Source organism: Pseudophryne corroboree, chromosome 1 (assembly GCF_028390025.1).
Source record: "Pseudophryne corroboree isolate aPseCor3 chromosome 1, aPseCor3.hap2, whole genome shotgun sequence".
NCBI classification, from domain to species: domain Eukaryota; kingdom Metazoa; phylum Chordata; class Amphibia; order Anura; family Myobatrachidae; genus Pseudophryne; species Pseudophryne corroboree.
Window position 1 is genome coordinate 306,363,095 of NC_086444.1, and position 19,450 is coordinate 306,382,544.

Consider the following 19,450-nt stretch of genomic DNA (forward strand, 5'->3'; position numbering starts at 1 on the left):
TGCATTAAAAGGCACATGGAGATTCTGCCTTATAAGGGTGAGGAATTGTTTGGGGATGGTCTCTGGGACCTCGTATCCACAGCAACAGCTGGGAAGAAAAATTTTTACCTCAGGTTTCCTCACAAAAGCCTAAAAGAAAGCACCGTATATTCAGGTACAGTCCTTTCGGCTTCAGAAAAGCAAGCGGGTCAAAGTCGCTTCCTTTCTGCACAGAGACAAGGGAAGAAGGAAAAAGCTGCACCAGTCAGCCAGTTCCAGGATCAAATATCTTCCCTCGCTTCCTCTGAGTCCACCGCATGACGCTGGGGCTCCACAGGTGGAGACAGGTGCGGTGGGGGCGCGTCTCGGGAACTGCAGGGATCAGTGGGCTTGCCCACAGGTGGATCCCTAGGTTCTGCAAGTAGTATCACAGGGATAGAGGCTGGAGTTCGAGACGACTCCCCCTCGCCGTTGCCTCACATCAGCCTTGCCTGCTGCCCTCGGAGAAAGGTAGTACTGGCGGCAATTCACAAGCTGTACTTCCAGCAGGTGAAATCAAGGTACCCCTCTTTCAACAAGGCCGGGGTTACTATTCCAAAATGTTGTGGTACCGAAACCAGACGGTTCGGTGAGACCCATTCTAAAATTGAAATCCTTGAACACTTATATACGAAGGTTCAAGCTCAAAATGGAATCGCTCAGGGCGATTATTGCAAGCCTGGAAAATTTCAGGGTATCACTGGACATCAAGGATACTTACCTGCATGTCCCTATTTACCCTCCTTACCAGGTGTACCTCAAAATTGTGGTACAGGATTGTCATTACCAATTCCAGACGTTGCCGTTGGTCTGTCCCCGGCACCGAGGGTATTTAACAAGGTAATGGCCGAAGTACTTATCCCGTACTTGGACGATCTCCTTATAAAGGCGAGGTCCAGGGAGCAGTTGTTCGTCGGAGTAGCACTATCTCGGGAAGTGCTACAACAGCACGGCTGGATTCTGAATATTCCAAAGTCACAGCTGGTTCCTACGACGCGTCTACTGTTCCTGGGTATGGTTCTGGACACAGAACAGGATAAAAAGGGTTTCTCCCGGAGGAGAAGTCCAAGGAGTTGGCGTCTCTAGACGGAGACCTCCTAATACAAATACAGGTATCTGTGCATCTATGCACGCGAGCCTTGGGAAAGCTGGTAGCTTCTTACGAAGAATTTCCATTCGCCAAGTCCCATGCAAGGATCTCCCAGTGGGATCTGTTGGACAAGTGGTCCGGGTCGCATTCTCAGATGCATCGGCGGATAACCCTGTCTCCAAGGGCCAGGGTGTCGCTGTGGTGGTGACTGCACATCTTCTAGGGGGCCGCAGATTCGGCATACAGGACTGGGTCCTGGTGACCACGGATGCCAGCCTTCAAGGCTGGGGGGCAGTCACACAGGGAAGAAACTTCCAAGGCCTATGGAAAAGTCAGGAGACTTCCCTACACATAAATGTTCTGGAACTTTGGGCCATTTACAATGCCCTAAGTCAGGCTAGACCCCTGCTTCAACACCGGCCGGTGCTGATCCAGTCAGACAACATCACGGCGGTCGCTCATGTAAACCGACAGGGCGGCACAAGAAGCAGGATGGCGATGGCAGAAGCCACAAGGATTCTCCGATGGGCTGAAAATCATGTGTTAGCACTGTCAGCAGTGTTCATTCCCGGAGTGGACAACTGAGAAGCAGACTTTCTCAGCAGACACGACCTCCACCCGAGAGAGTGGGGACTTCATCCAGAAGTCTTCCAAATGATTGTACACCGTGGGGAAAGGCCACAGGTGGACAGGATGGCGTCCCGCCTCAACAAAAAGCTACAAAGATATTGCGCCAGGTCAAGGGACCCTCAGGCGATAGCTGTGGACGCTCTGGTAACACCGTGGGTGTACCAGTCGGTGTATGTGTTCCTTCTCTGCCTCTCATACCCAGGGTAATGAGAGTAATAAGAAGGAGAGGAGTAAGAACTATACTCATTGTTCCGGGTGGCCAAGAAGAGCTTGGTACCCAGAACTCCAAGAAATGATCTCAGACTGACAGGACCTGCTGCAGCAGGGGGCCTGTCTGTTCCAAGACGTACCGCGGCTGCGTTTGACGGCATGGCGGTTGAACGCCGGATCCTGAAGGAAAAGGGCATTCCGGAGGAAGTTATCCCTACGCTATTTAAAGCTAGGAAAGAAGTGAACGCAAACCATTATCACCGCATATGGCGGAAATATGTTGCGTGCTGTGAGGCCAGTAAGGCCCCAAAGGAGGAATTTCAGCTAGGTCGTTTTCTGCACTTCCTACAAGTCAGAGGTGACTATGGGCCTAAAATTGGGTTCCATTAAGGTCCAGATTTCGGCTCTATCGATTTTCTTCCAAAATAGAACTGGCTTCACTGCCTGAAGTTCAGACTTTTGTTACGGGAGTGCTGCATAGTCAACCCCCGTTTGTGCCTCCAGTGGCACCGTGGGATCTCAACGTGGTGTTGGATTTCCTGAAGTCGCATTGAGTTGAGCCACTTAAATCCGTGGAGCTACAATACCTCACGTGGAAAGTGGTCATGCTGTGGGCCGTGGCGTCGGCCAGGCGTGTATCAGAATTGGCGGCTTTGTCATACAAATGCCCTTATCTGTATTCTATATGGATAAGGCGGAATTGAGGACTCGTTCCCAATTCCTTCCTAAGGTGGTATCAGTTTTTCATGTGAACCAACCTATGGTGGTGCCTGCGGCTACTTGGGACTTGGAGGATTCCAAGTTTTCTGGACGTAGTCAGGGCCCTGAAAAGTATGTTTCCAGGACGGCTGGAGTCAGGAAAACTGACTCGCTATTTATCCTGTATGCACCCAACAAGCTGGGTGCTCCTGCTTCTAAGCAGACTATTGCTCGCTGGATCTGTAGCACGATTCAACTTGCACATTCTGCGGCTGGAATGCCGCACCCTAAATCTGTGAAAGCCCATTCCACGAGGAAGGTGGGCTCTTCTTGGGCGGCTGCCCGAGGGGTCTCGGCTTTACAAATTTGCCGAGCTGTTACTTGGTCGGGTTAAAACACTCTTGCAAGAGTCTACAAGTTTGATACCCTGGCTGAGGAGGACCTAGAGTTTGCTCATTCGGTGCTGCAGAGTCATCCGCACTCTCCCGCCCGTTTGGGAGCTTTGGTATAATCCCCATGGTCCTTACGGAGTCCCAGCATCCACTTAGGACGTTAGAGAAAATAAGTTTTTGCTCACCGGTAAATCTATTTCTCGTAGTCCGTAATGGATGCTGGGCGCCCATCCCAAGTGCGGATTGTCTGCAATACTTGTATATAGTTATTGCCTAACTAAAGGGTTATTGTTGAGCCATCTGTTGAGAGGCTCAGTTGTTATCATACTGTTAACTGGGTATAGTATCACGAGTTATACGGTGTGATTGGTGTGGTTGGTATGAGTCTTACCCGGGATTCAAAATCCTTCCTTATTGTGTCAGCTCTTCCGGGCACAGTATCCTAACTGAGGTCTGGAGGAGGGTCTTAGTGGGAGGAGCCAGTGCACACCAGGTAGTCCTAAAGCTTTCTTTAGTTGTGCCCAGTCTCCTGCGGAGCCACTAATCCCCACGGTCCTTACGGAGTCCCAGCATCCACTACGGAATATATATATATATATATATATATATATATATATATATATATATATATATATATATATATATATATATTAATATATATATATATATATTAATATATATATATATATATTAATATATATATATATATATTAATATATATATATATATATATATATATATATTAATATATATATATATATATATATATTAATATATATATATATATATATATATTAATATATATATATATATTAATATATATATATATATTAATATATATATATATATTAATATATATATATATTAATATATATATATATTAATATAAATATATATATATTAATATAAATATATATATATATATATTAATATATATATATATATATATATATATTAATATATATATAATATATATATATATATATATATATATATTCCGGCGGCACTCACGGCAATAAAGACAAAAGGCAGCTCCAATCAGCCAACGTTTCAATGTTATTTGTTCAACATTTTCCTCAGGGCATAATACAATAACAGACATCACATACCTTTATACCTCCTCTGATCCGTCCATTCCTCCTGCCGTCCGCGCGCCACGCTCGATAAAATGACGTCATCACGGTGCGCCCGGACACCAAGTGGTACGGAGGGACCAGAGCACCATAATTATACAAAAACAGTAATATTACACATATTCACCAAGTTACACTGTAGCAGCCTGCTTATGGTATATTATAACACTGACATAATATGTGCATACTATCAAAAGAGCTTTCATACATAATTGCACAATTGTGTCATAAAAACAATGTCCAATTGATACAAATAACGCCAAAATACATATCCCTTAGCATCATAGGCATGATCATAATTTTTTATAGAAAGCATGATAATCCTAACTGTTCATTTAACCCACGGGGGGACAGTGTATCCAGTAGAAAAATCCACTTGGATTCTGCTTGTAATAAACGAAGACCCCGGTCACCCCCCCGTTTTAGCAGGGGGATGTGATCTATTATACGGTGGCGTAAAGTCGCTAGAGAATGGCGGGCTTCAACAAAGTGTCTGGGGACCGGTAGATCACTTTTCCTTGACAATAATGCGGCCCTTATCGATGAACGGTGGTTTGCCATGCGTTCCTTAAATGTACTCTCAGTTTTGCCCACGTAGTGCAAACCACACGGGCAACTGAGAAGATAAATGACAAACTTCGTACTACAAGTGTCGAATGTTAAACTTTTTTCCGGTATAGGGGTGATGGAATGAATCGCCTGCTATCATATGGCTGCACGTAGTGCAGCCCAGGCATTTGAAGCAGCCTTTACGCTGCTGATTCAAAAATGACTTGTTTTGTGTATCTACAGGAGATGGAAATTGAATGTCCTATTTTACCACATAATCACGAATATTTCTACCCCTCTTATAGGCTGGCATTACTCTTTGATCACGTAAATTGGAAAGAGCGGGGTCAGATTGAATGACCGGCCAGAATGCTTTAGTCACCCTATTGATTTTGATACTTGCAGTGTTAAATTTGTTAACCCAAACAAACTTCGAATGACTTTCCCTAGCCACAGGCATCAGAGCAGGGGCGAAACTAGGATTTCTGTCACCCGGGGCAAGGTAGTCATTTGACACCCCCCCCCCCCCCCGCAAAAAAAAAAAAAAAATTTTTACAATAAATGAATAAAAATAATAACATAATAAATAAATAAATAAATAAAAATATTATATCTATATATATATATATATATATATATATATATATTTATATCTCTTTCAGAACTTTTTAACCTGAAAAACTGCCTTTTCTAACATAAATTTCATATCCAGGAAAAAGTGTCCCCATTTTACACATTGCGGCAGGAAAAAGTGTCCCCATTTTACACATTGCGGCAGGAAAAAGTGTCCCCATTTTACACAGTAAGCTGGCAAGTGTCCCCATTTCTTTATCATCCACTAGGGGTCACTGGAGTACTCTTGGGATATGGACGGGCGTAGCCGAACAAAGGCACTGAATATTCAAATTTAGGACTCTCCCCCCCTCCATATCCCCAAGTACCTCAGTGTACTGTGCCAGTGTTTTTTCGGTGCTCACAGCACGAACATAGGCTTGTGGTATAACCACACTTGGATTTTCTTTATCATCCACTAGGGGTCACTGGAGTACTCTTGGGATATGGACGGGCGTAGCCGAACAAAGGCACTGAATATTCAAATTTAGGACTCCCCCCCCTCCATATCCCCAAGTACCTCAGTGTACTTTGCCAGTGTTTTTTCGGTGCTCACAGCATGATCATCGGCTTGTGGCAATGGCCACTTTTCAGAAGATTTTTATTTTTATTTTTTATTTTTACACTTCCCGTCCCAGTTTCTGGAAAAACTTGGGTCCGGGATGGTGCCGCTGCAAGGCAGCGTATGGCGTGTCGGTCCTCACAAAGAGCACCCTCACAGCCACAGGCGCTATAAGGCAGCGCATGGCGTGTCGGTCCTCACAAAGAGCACCCTCACAGCCACAGGCAGCTGGTTAATGCAAGCTGCACGGAAAACAACTGGACGGAGCTTACAGAAAGAAGCTCCGTCACAGCCAAGATGACTGACAAACTGGACAGAGCTTACATACAGAAGCCCCGTCACAGCCAGCATGAGAAGTCGTCACAAGCTGGACGGAGCTTGCAGCACAAGGTATGGTGGGTCAGGGCGGTCAGCTCACGCTGCCGCCCTGCAGTGTGGGGAAAGTGTTTATTTTATGTTGGCCACAGCGATTACAGCCGCCGCTCATACCGCTGAATATCTCCCTGCACCCGCTCCAGCCGCCGCACTACCTAGCAGCAGAGCGGCCGCACGTCAATCACAGACGCCGGCCGCTCTCCCAGCACTAATACAGCTCAGAGCGGCCGCACGTCAATCAGACGCCGGCCGCTCTCCCAACCCGGCCACCGCTGTACACAGCGCCGCCCGAGCCAGCTACTCGGCAGAACTCCGGAGCACTGCTCAGAGCGGCCGCACGTCAATCACAGACGGCGGCCGCTCTCCCATCGCTAAGACCGGAAGCACAGCTCAGAGCGGCCGCACGTCAATCACAGACGCCGGCCGCTCTCCTGTACACAGCGCCGGCCGAGCCAGCTACTCCGGAGCACAGCTCAGAGCGGCCGCACGTCAATCAGACGCCGGCCGCTCTCCCAACGCTGGTACCCGGCCACCGCTGTACACAGCGCCGCCCGAGCCAGCTACTCGGCAGACAGCCAGCGACGCCGTATCATATCCGGTCACTGAGGTCTGAAGTCGCCGCAGCTATACTCTGCGCTCTCCTGCTCTCCCGGCACCGCTGCAGGTAACATGGGGTGGAAGTTACCTTACAAGCAGCGCAGCTGCAAGGGGGGGTGAGGGGGGAGTATATGGCCATAGCAGCAGATATGAAAGGCTGCAAGGAGTTAACAAAAGTTTGTTAAGCAGTTAATAGCCTATCATAACCTAAGGGTTTCTGTTAAGACTGCAATATAATACATTCACTGCAGGCTGGATTTATAGTAACTGGAGGTTAACTAAGTGTATGGTTAACTAAGTGTATGTGTTTACTGTATAATAGATCTGTAATAACATATACGCTATATATATTAACGGTATAAAAGGCTATTAAGGCTATAAATTGCCTGTACTGTGAATTTCAGTGAAAGCAAAACGGCCATTTTAATTATTGCTGTTTTTCCAGCTTATAATTCCTGAACATTCCGGCCATACACCTTTACTCCACAAGGAGGCGCAGGGGTGTTGGTGGGAATTTTTAGTTCAAGATAATTCTAGAACATTCCTGCCCTACATCTCTAAGCCACCAGAAGGCGCAGGGGTGTTAGTAGGAATTTGCTTCGGGTTTCATATGCCAATATGAACTGTTTTTCACATAAAGAATACTTTAGGTTCCTAAGGATTTCCGTACATTCATATAAATATGCAGTTCAGCAATAACATATATATATATATATATATATATATATATATATATATATGCCATATAATAATTTCATTAAGTCGTGCAAGTGTCTGTCTGTTGCCTATTATGGTGTCTGTCTACATAGCAAGTAAGGCTGTAGTGCAGACTAAAAATACTTTTATAAAATTGGCAATTCAAATTAAAAGAGCAGTAATCGGAGTCTCGGAATTACTCCGCCAGCTCTAACAAAAGACAGTCTTTCCAAAGGGCTAATTTTCCTTTGGCTACCAGAGTGTTTATTTCACTGGTCTTATAATTTAATGCACGATTCTATGTCAATCTCACACCGATAAATACGAGTGAGAACGGTACAGTAGTCCAGCACTCAGATAGTGCGGGGTTTTGGATAACCATACATATTCGTTGCCAAAAGGACGCGATCCGTCATGGGTTGATGAGTTTCTGTCAAACATTATAAAAACCCAGGATATATTTTGGTCACTAGAATCTATGTATGAAACCATGCCGATCACTGTTAAAAGAAGCGGCAGAGTATAGCTGAAAAGCTTCTGATAACGCCGGTTATTTTCATTGTCGCTAGTTAAGCGCGACAAGGCCAGAGCTTGTTTGCTCCTAAATTTGATATACTTGTAACGGCATTTTTATTCCTTTATGATATTCAGCCATTACCGCATACAGTATACTTGTTACGGCGTTTTATCCCTTTATACAAAAACAGTCACGCCTTGTAACGACAGGACGTTACAGTCAGCAAGCCAGTGGTTTGATGACCTCTTTTACAATTGTGGAAGCGCGTCTTTACATGTTACATTTGCGAGGTTTCATGACTTCAACTTATATATGTCTCAGCTGTTTACAGCTTAAAGACAAAACTGCCTCTGTTGAACGGTTTGGCAGGTTGTCATTTAGTCTTTGCTGGTTTATAAACCAGGCAATAGTACGCCAACAGAGTCACAGTTACTTATTCCCCTCTGTTTGAGCAAAATCAAACAGCTCCGTTGCAATATCAATCAGCAAGTCATTTACTACAGTTAGAAAATGGATTTTCTGCAGTTAGTTTTTGCTTATTGAAGCCACAAAATTGTATAATTGCATTTGATCTTCACAATGCGTATTTACCCAGTCCGGTTTCTTCATCACAGGTTCTAGCGTTTGCAAATCGCCACAACCATTAACATTTCATTTCTACCGTTGCTTATCGCTTCCGGTATTTGCTACAGTGATGTTGGAATGATAGCTCATCTCACATAAGAACTATGTATTAACAAAGTTCCTCTAACTTGCGCTACTAAGGTATACTACAGTAGCAGATTAAGTTTGAAAACAATCACATCTAAGTCTGTCTAAACGATGTCAATTCCTAGGTAAGATTATAAATACGGTAAATCAACGACTTTTACCTACTACACCAGCAAGAACAAAAGTACACGCACACTAGCGGTACATTAGTGTATTTACTTATTAAGAATAAGATGTGTTTTCAATTTAGTTCGCCACCCTTCACTCGCGTGTCCCACAGAGGGACAAGGGTGCGTATACTCTAGACGACAGTCACAGAGAGTCAGGATTTGTAGTTAAAATCAACGCAAAGGTTCTAAAACACGACAGATTGCTGTCGATAAATGTACTAGAACTCTGTGCATTTTACAATGCAAGAGATAAATGTCCTAGAACATTTTACAATGCAATAAATAATTCGCTTTCAGTCTGACCAAGGATAGACTCTGGTTTTCTCTTCAGAACGAATAAATCTTTCACTTTTTACTAAAGATTTCCGTGGAGAGGAACAACCGTAAGTTTCATGTAATTTAATTTTGTTTTTGTTTTTTCATGCCTGGCTCACGCTGCCCTTAAGCAGTCAAACAAAGCAACGGCAGTTGCATACTCAACAACCAGTGAGAACCAATAAGCCGCATGGCAAGGCGGTAGGTAACTCAAATCTTCAATGGCTCAGAACGCCATTATGTGAAAATGTCAAAAGATCAATCCGTGAGTGGACATCTGTTAGACAGACGATCTCACCCGTCAGGGTTTGGATCTTAAAAACTGGACATTAAATCCACAGGTGTTTCAGATGTAAGTCCACAGAAGGGGGTTACCCTCAAGTATACATGAGGGCATCTCGCCACAATTACAAAAGCTCAGTATGTGTACATCACATTCATGGGGTTATTCAGCATCGTGTATTTGGCTCCACCATTTTCCGCTTCTTTCTTCGTTGCCAAAACGGATCAGAAGACAGTTCGTCACAGTCATACTGGTGGTATCTCATGGGTTTCAGAGAAGTTTGCTTCTCGAATTTTCAAGGAATACTTGCACACGATCTTGGCCCGCTCATAATACGTCCAACCTGTTACATCAGGGAACGTTCTTTTACCCATAGTTACCTAGGTACCTATTATCTATGTACCGCAGCTGCGGTTGACGGGGTGAGGGTTCAGACCGCCCTCTTAAAAAAAAAAAAAAAAAAAAAAAAAAAATAGAGCATTACAGTATCGGTTATACCAACCATGTTACGAAATAGTAAGCCGCTTAAGGCAGCTCATTATTAAAAATTTTAAAATTTTTCGTGTGCTTACATAAGTTGTAAACTTTGGAAGTTTCCAACATCATCCTTCAAGTTACCCGTATTCTGTTAAACGGGATGGGATGGAAAACTGCGTTCATCTGCACTAAGAGTGCAGGTATCTGTGTGGTAAACTTATTTTCAAAGCGTTTGCCTCTAGTTGCGTCTGTAAACATCTTTCTACAAGGTGTCACCAAAGCTCAGACTCTATTTATCCCACCTACAGCGCCAGGCGATTTCAGGTTGGGTTCAGATTTTCTTACAGTTTCATATTTTGGAACCCTTTCAACAAATGGGGATTAAGTTTCTCACTTTGGAAAACATTTTTCTTCTAGCCTTGGCTTCGGCAAGGGTGCTTCGGCAAGGATTTTGTTTTCATATTTGGGTGCCTTGTATTCCAAGCCACCGTATTTGAGTTTTCTCATGACAAAGCAGATCTTCGGACGAAAACCGCTTTCGTATTCTTCACATCAATATACCAATAGTGGTTCCTGTGGGGACAGCACATTCTAAAATTCTGAATGTGGTACAAGCGTTACGCGTTTATATATGTACCAAACGACTACAGTACGTGATATGAATACGTTGTTTGTTCTATATGATACTGCAAACTGGGGTTAGCCAGTTTCTCAGCAGACATTATCCAGTTGGATAATAATAATGACTACAAGTCAGGCTTACGTTACGGCTAAGTTACAATCGCCTACGTCAGTAATAGTTCATCCCACAGGTTCTGTGGGAATGTCAGACCCAGCGGGTCGTGGAGCGTCTACTACGCGGCTACATAGCCTTCAGTGCACCACGTTTGTGCACTTTTACATATGAATGGTGAAGCCATCAGCATCTAGCTTTGGCTGCCTACTGTTACAAGTATCAAACAGCTCTCCCGCCACGAGGGAAGCTTTGGTACGTCCCAAGAGTACTCCAGTGACCCCTAGTGGATGATAAAGAAAATAGGATTTTGGTACTTACCAGGTAAATCCTTTTCTTTGAATCCATAGGGGGCACTGGACGCCCACCCAGAGCAGTTTTACCTGGGTTGTTTTAAGCTCAAGGGAGCTTAGGGTAACAAATTTTACGTAATTGATATTAAGCTCAGAGGAGCTTATGGTAACACATTTTCACCGATGGGTTCAAATTATAAAGGGCTATCGGTTATGGTGTCAACTGTTTAGTTGACAATATGGTTATGGGTCAACATTGTTGTTGTCCGTTATGTTATAGGTATTCTCCATTGTCAACCTCTTTATATCCTGTTCGCTCAGTAAAAAACACTGGCAAAGTACACTGAGGTACTTGGGGATATGGAGGGGGGGAGAGTCCTAAATTTGAATATTCAGTGCCTTTGTTCGGCTACGCCCGTCCATATCCCAAGAGTACTCCAGTGCCCCCTATGGATTCAAAGAAAAGGATTTACCTGGTAAGTACCAAAATCCTATTTTTATTTTTTAATTTTTATTTTTAATTTTTATTTTTACACTTAGCACATCCCTTCCCAGTTTCTGGAAAAACATGGGTCCGGGATAGTGCCGCTGCACGGGCAGCGAATGGCGTGTCGGTCCTCACAAAGAGCACCCTCACAGCCACAGGCGCTATAAGAGGAGCGCATGGCGTGTCGGTCCTCACAAAGAGCACCCTCACAGCCACAGGCAGCCACTGTCTCCTGCAAGCTGAACGGAGCTTACAGAAAGAAGCTCCGGCACAGCCAGGATGAGACAAAGAGCTGGAAGAGCTACAGCTGCAAGGAGCTTACAGAAAGCCCGTCACAAGAGAAGCTGGAGGCTAAAACAGAGCTTGCAGAGAGAAGCTCGTCACAGCCAGGATGAAAACGGCACAAGGTATGGGTGTCAGGGCGGTCAGCGCACGCTGCCGCCCTACTGTGTGTGATGTTATACTGTAACGCCGCTGAAGGGGTCCTGCTTAACTACCCTACAGAGCGGCCGCACGTCACTCAGCCGCCGGCCGCTCTCACTGTACCCGCCGCTAAGCACGCCGCTGAAGGGTTCCTGCTTAACTACCCTACAGAGCGGCCGCACGTCACTCAGCCGCCGGCCGCTCTCACTGTACCCGCCGCTAAGCACGCCGCTGAAGGGTTCCTGCTTAACTACCCTACAGAGCGGCCGCACGTCACTCAGACGCCGGCCGCTCTCACTGTGCACGCTGCCGAGACTTTACCGTGTGCTAAAGAGCGGCCGCACGTCACTCAGACGCCGGCCGCTCTCACTGCGCTGATGGACCGGCACCAATACAGAGGCGCCGCCGAGAGTCTCCCGTGTGTTAACGAGCGGCCGCACGTCACTCACGGACGCCGGCCGCTCTTCCAGTCACCGCATGCTGATGCCGGACACAGAAACTGGGTACTATTGTTGGAAGGCCCGCCGCCGCCCGCTCTTCCGGACGGCTCCCCGGCGCTATATACAGCGTTCTCCTCCTCTCCCTGCACCCGATACCCGTACGCTGCAGGTAACATGGGGATGGGGGAGGGGAAGTAATGCCCATAGCAGCAGCAAAGGCTGCATGGGTTAAAAATAGACACAAGCAGCAAAGCGATTTTTATACAGTGTCAGGGGCTATAATATCACAGAACTGTGATTATACATGTTATATATATAATATATAATGAAGATTTTTGCTGCCAGAACTGTGTCTGATATCAGTATAAACTGTGATTATATGTTTAAGCAATTTATATATATAATATATATATGAGGCTTTGGTTTGCAATAGGCTATCAGTGGCATAATCTATTCCACGTTTAACCATGTTTTCTGTTATTTTCTGTTAAGGCTGCAAGATAATAACATTAACTGCAGGCAGTGTAATGGATAACTAAATTCATGTATTTTTACTGTATCCTACACCTGTGTTATCATTGTATAATCTGTATAATAGGCTATTAAGCCTATATATTAAAACTGCAGCAAATAACCTGTACGGTGATTTTATGTGAAAACATGGCATGGCGGCCATTTTAATCATTGCTGTGTTTCCAGTTATAATTCCAGAACATTCCGGCCATACACCTCTACTCCACAAGGAGGCGCAGGGGTGTTAGTGGGAATTTTTAGTTCAGGATAATGCTAGAACATTCCTGCCCTACATCTTTAAGCCACCAGAAGGCGCTGGGGTGTTAGTAGGAATTTGGTTCGGGTTTCATATGCCATGTGAACTACTTTTCACATAAAGAACACTTTAGTTTCCTAAAGATTTCCGTAGAGATAAATATGCTGTTCAGCAATAACATATTTATTTATATATATATATATATATATATATATATATATATATATATATATATATATATATATATATATATATATATATATATGCCATATAATAACTTCATTAAGTCGTGCAAGTGTCTGTCTGTTGCCGATTATGATGTCTGTCTACATAGCGAATAAGGCTCTAGTGCAGACTAAAAATATTTAATTTTTTTTTTTAAGAAAGCTATGTTAACATTGGCATTTCAAATTAAAAGAGCGGTAATCGGAGTCTCGAAATGACTCTGCCAGCTCTAACAAAAGACAGTCTTTACAAAGGGCCAATTTCCCTTTGGATACCAAAGGGTTTATGTCACTGGTCTTATAATTTAATGCACGATTCTATGTCAAATCTCACACCGAATAGTGCGGGGTTTTGGACAACCATACATAATCGTTTCCAAAAGGACGCGATCCACCATTGGAAGATGCGTTTCTGTCAAACATTACAAAAACCCAAGATACAGTTGGGTCACTAGAATCTATGTATGAAACCATGACGATCACTGTTAAAAGAAGCTGCAGAGTATATCTGTTAAGCTTCTGCTAACGCCGGTTATTTTCATTGTCGCTAGTTAAGCGCGACAAGGCCAGAGCTTGTTTGCTCCTAAAATAATATACTTGTAACGGCATTTTAACCCTTTATAACAAACAGTCACGCTTTGTAACGAAGGGACGTCACAGTCAGCAAGCCAGTGGTTTGATGACCTCTTTTATAATTGTGGAAGCGCGTCTTTACATGTTACTTTTGCGAGATTTCATGACTTCAACTCATATATGTCTCAGCTATTTCTCTTTCATCCATCTGGGGGACGCTGCGCCATTACTTGTGGGTTAGAGGTGTGTGGTTGTGGAGTTTGGCACAGAACTATTAAAACCTGACTCCTCCCCCCTCTAACCCCTCCCATCTCCTTCCTGCCTAGCCAGCACCTCAGTTTTAGTTTTGTGCCTGTGGAGTACAGACACAGTTTTTATTTCTCCTAATTTTTCTTTATTTTTTCTTTATTTTTCTTTATTTTTCTATACCTAGTCCCTGTTTACAGGTGACAGGTATAAATGGAACAAGGATGCTGTCAGAAAGGGCCACCATACCTTGGTCACTGGGGCCTTTTGATTCACACGACAGATCAAAGAGGTACTGGACAGCCACAATCTGTCACTGGCAGTATTGGGCTGTCCCTAACGGTTTTTATTATTTATTATTTATTAATATTTATTTATTTTACTAATTTTAGTATTATTTTTACTTTATCTCCCTTCCCCACATCCCCCCCCCCCCCCCCCCCCCCCACCCCCGGCGCAAGCCCGCCAGCGGGAGCTGTGCCGGAGACCTGTACCCATACAGCCGCAGTACTGTCTGAAGGGCTGTGGGGACGGGACGGGGATCCCGGAGAAGCCGCCGCAACAGTCGCTATACTTAGCAACGCGCGGCGGCCCGAACTTCCGGTTGGTCGCGAGAGGAGAGCAGGGACGGCTTCCCGCTCTGTTCTGCCCGCGCGCACGTCATGATACCATCTACAGTGACAGGGGGACGCTGTGCTCGCTACCTGAACAGAACAACTTGGGGTGGCGGCACGCGAGAGCCGCAGACTTTCGGCTGCAGCGCGCCTACTGAAGCTGACAGGCGCTTCATTGTTCAAGAAGGGGCGGACTCCCGCCCTCCACTACCACGCGCGCACTCTCGTCCAGGTATGCAGGGCTCCGGCCGCCATCTTCTCCAGAGGCAGTACGGGGGACACTGTGCAGCGCTCACAACAAAGGCTGATCACCTAACAGCAAGTATATTTTGGGACACAGTATAAATTCACTGTAGATTTACATTGTGTCATGCTATACTTTTAGGGGAGGTAATTTTTGCAATATATAATATGCATTGAACACAGTATGATTCATAGTATATTACAATATACAACAATATGTCAAAGTATTGGAAAAGAGAATAAATGAATTAATTACTTATGAAATCTACAAAGGGTAAGACCGCCTCGGTGGTTTATTTTTTCCTGCTCACTATGGGGATCATAGCTAGCAAAGGGAAGCCCGGACGCAGGTACTCTGTGTTTCATGCTCTGGGGCATCTGTGGCGGACCAGCAGGAAAGTTCCGCGGATCAGTCTATGCCTCTATGGCTACAGTGGAAGCTCTATGGGCTCGAAATATGGGCTCAGTCTCTAAACAAATTTGTTAACTCTGCCGGCAGTTCTTCTGCTACAAAACGGCCGCAGCCGTTGCCCGCTATAACTTTTCCGGAGGAGTAGTTGGAAACATTCCCACTGGAGGATGGGGAAGTAGACCCAGAGTGGGATAATAGGATGAGGAGTTTTTCTACTAGCTCAGGTGTTAGATTCTGATATAAGCCATCCGTCAAACTCTTAATATTCAGAGTTCGGAGGTGGCGGGTTCTTCCTCTGCCTTTTTCAAAACACAAAAAAAAAAAAAAAAAAAAGACAAGTTACTGTCTTTCCCCCTTATTCACACTTTGCGGATATTTGAAAGAGCCCTGACTTAAGTCGGATTCTCCTGTCCCAGCCCCAAAATAAATTTTAATTTATATAAGGGGGATACAAGATGTTGAGAAACAGACCCAAAAGGTAGACGCTCCTATTCACATTTAACAAAAGCTACGGTTATTCTTTTTGTACATGGGCAGTGCTGCTGGTGTGATGCTTGGCATTGCTGCCTTAGGGCGCTGAGGTCGTGGGTTCAATTCCCACCATGGCCCAAACTGTGAGGTTTGTACGTTTTAGTTGAAAGATCCTACAGATAGGAAGATTGAAACAATGATTAAATCTATGTTATCTTTATCAGGAATTTTCTACTCCCAATTCTAGCTAGCACTTGGGTCTTCATGGCCGCGGATGACTGGCTGGCACAGGTTGTATCTTGAATGCAGTCCCACGATCCATCGGAAGTCATTCAATTAGAAAAATGAGACCTTGTTAGAGTCTACTGCGCTACAATCCTGTATTTCTGCCTTGACCATGACAGCAAGACGGTCTCTTTGATTTCGGGTTTGGGAATGCCGTTTCTGACTCGGAACAGAGCTTGACGGCGATACCCTTTGAAGGTGAGTTCTTTTTGGGTCGGAATTACAGAAGAGACTACAGGGGGCAAGAGCCCTTTTCTTCCATTTGCTCCTCAGAGACCGAAGACCACGAGGTTTCGGTCCTTTCGTACACAGGACAGAGGTAGTTTCCATCCCTTTCGTTCTTTCTCCAGGTTCCCACGAAGAGAGGCATTCAGAGGTAGAGGAACACAGGCGGCTCTTAGACCAGCCAGTAAACCTGCCGACATACCTACTGCATGACGGTTAACGATCTCTGGAGGGATCAATGACGATTCGGGCTCGGTTACGGCAGTTCAAGGAAGTGTGGCTCCTGTCAAAACCAGATCTGTGGGTGACGGAGGTCATATCCAGAGATTATATGTTACATCTCGAGGAACCAATCCCATATCGTGTGTTCGTCACTCCTCTCCAAAAACGCTCCCTCCAGACGTTGAGCTCTTCTTTATGCAACAGCCACTCTCTTACTAAATGGAGTGATTCTTCTAGTTCCCTCTCAGTAGAGAGGTCGGGATTTTACTCAGGTCTTTTTCTTGTGGACAAACCGTTTCGGCCAAAAGGGTTTGAATCCATATCTCTCAACCCAAAAGTTCAGAATGGAATCCATCCATTCGATTATCGCTACATAAAACCAGGGGAATATTTGGCTTCAGTGGACGTAGAGGACGTCTACCTGCATGTTCCTATTTGGACAGGTCGTCAATCTTGTCTGAGATACGCAGTCGGTCCTTGCCATTTTCAGTTTCTCTTCCCTTTGGTCTATCCACGGCTCCTCAGGTATTCACAGGGTGTCAGCATTACTCCGTTTTTAGATGATCTTTTCATCAGGACTGTCAGAGTGAATCCTTCACCAGAACTTGCGTCTCACGATAGAGACTCTATAGTCATTCAGATGGATAATAACTTTTCCACAGTCATCTTTACTTCCTTCCCAGAAAATGATATTTCTGGGATTCTTATTCGACGCTACCAACCAGAAAGCGTTTCTTCCTCACGGACAGGACCTCATCTCGAATTACAGCTAATCCGCTTGTCTGTAAAGACTCGTCGGTCGCTTCGCTGGTGGCTTCACAGCCCAATTTGACCAAAAAGGGTACCGTTCACGATTTGCTCTTGAGGGATGGTCACCACAGACGCAAGCCTCAGAGGTTGAGGGGCGGTGTTTCAGACTCCTTACTTTCAGACGTTCTGAAACAGTCGAGTCTAAGTTACAGATCAACATCTTGGAGTTGAGGGCAGTCCGGTAGGCATCCTTCGGATTCAAACCATGGTAAAGGGTAATCCAGTACGGGTTCAACCCGACGACGCCACGGCAGTTACTTAAATAAAGGAACTCAAAACTGGACCGCCAGGAAGGCAGTCGCTCAGATTCTCACTTAGGCAAAACATTGGGTTCAGATTATACCCGTGATTCACATTCCAGGAGTCGAGACCTGGGAAGCGGTTTTCTTAAGCCGTCACACGGTGCATAAGGGAGAGAGGGGGCTTCACCAGGAGGTGTTTCTGACTCTAGTAGCCCGGTGGGGGATGCCCGATGTAGATCTAACGGCGTCTTGTCTCAACAATAAACCTCCTCTCTAAGGGTCGCGTACTCAGGACCCTTAAGCAATTCTAATCAATGAACTGACGGCGCTGTGGCACTTTCAACTGGGATATGTGTTTCCACCATTTCCACCGATTCCACGTCGGCTTCAACGCGTTCAGAGAGAAGGTCTTCCAATCATTCTGGTGGACCCAGATTGGCCACGATGACAGTGGTACACTCTTCTGCACAATAGGGTCGTCGAGGAACCATCCCGACCCTCTCTGCTCTAGATCTTATGATTCAAGGACCATGTCACCACACAGGTTTGGTCGGCTGACTTTGACGGCTTGGTTCTTGAATCCAATATTTTAAGGGGAAAAAGGTTTTTTTCTCGTCCTGTTGAGTAAAGATAACCGGTGGCTTCTGGAATTTACATTGCTTGGTGTGAAAAGCGTGGTTTAACACCGGATGTGTTTAGAGTTTCCTCGTCTGTTATCCTGCATTCAGGAGGATCTCAATGAGGATCTCAGACTTCTTCACTAATGGGGTCAAGTTTCTACTTGGTCGACTCTTCTTCATAGGAGACTGGCTATCACTCCAGAAGTTCAGACGTTCCTTCAGGGAGTTCTTCGGATTCAGTCACCTTTTTTTGTTCCTCCCTGGGACTTTAACTTAGTCCTTACGGTTTTTTTTTAGAAACCTCCATTTCAACCTTTGGAATCTGTACAATTGCGGTATATAACGTTCAATGTCTTCCGATTGACAATTTCCTCCAAAAGATGAGCATCTAAATTGGCAGCTCTTTCTTGCAGACCACCCTTGTTGGATTTTCATGATGATCGGGTGGTTCTGCGAACAAAACCTTCCTTCCTCCGAAGGTTGTGTCAGCGTTTCATCTAAATTAGGACATTGTCCTTCCAGCGTTTACTCCTCCTCCTTCCGGGGAGGATTCCCATTGGCTCTCTTAGATGTGCTTAGGGCCTTACGGATTTATTTATCTCGTACGAATTCTATCCGTCGTACGAATGCATTGTTGGTTTTTAATGGCTGCGTCCAAATGAGATTGGCCGGATTCCAAGTACACAGTGACTCGTTGGGTAACTACGACCATCACAGAGTCTTCTAATGTTTCAGTTCCTGACTCGATTCAAGCTCCTTCGACTCCAGCTATTGGAGCTTCTTGAGATGTTCGCGGGGCTGCGTCTATTGAGCAGTCGTGTAGGGCGGCGACCTGGTCGTCTGTGCATACGTTTTAAAAAGGTTTTACCGTTCTCACACTTTCGGTTTGGAGACTGCCCCTGTTGGGCGTCAAATTTGGCGGACGGCTATGCCGTCTATGTCTCCCTCCTCTCATTTGCTTGCTTTGGGAAATCCCACAAGTAATGGCGCAGCGTCCCCCAGATGGATGAAAGAGAAATAGGGATTTTTGTTTACTTACCGTAAAATCTCTTTCTCTGATTCCATCTGGGGGACGCTGCGAT

General features: G+C 45.1%; 1 protein-coding gene and 1 non-coding gene across 4 annotated transcripts in view; both read left to right on the forward strand.

The window, feature by feature from the left end:
- The window catches only part of RSRC2 (arginine and serine rich coiled-coil 2), a 107,964-nt gene that overhangs the window by 54,421 nt on the left and 34,093 nt on the right, over nt 1-19,450 (forward strand). The window lies entirely within an intron of this gene.
- On the forward strand, nt 9,272-9,389 carry LOC134932286 (U5 spliceosomal RNA). The gene has a single exon (XR_010179295.1). It is a non-coding gene; the product is annotated as a U5 spliceosomal RNA (small nuclear RNA).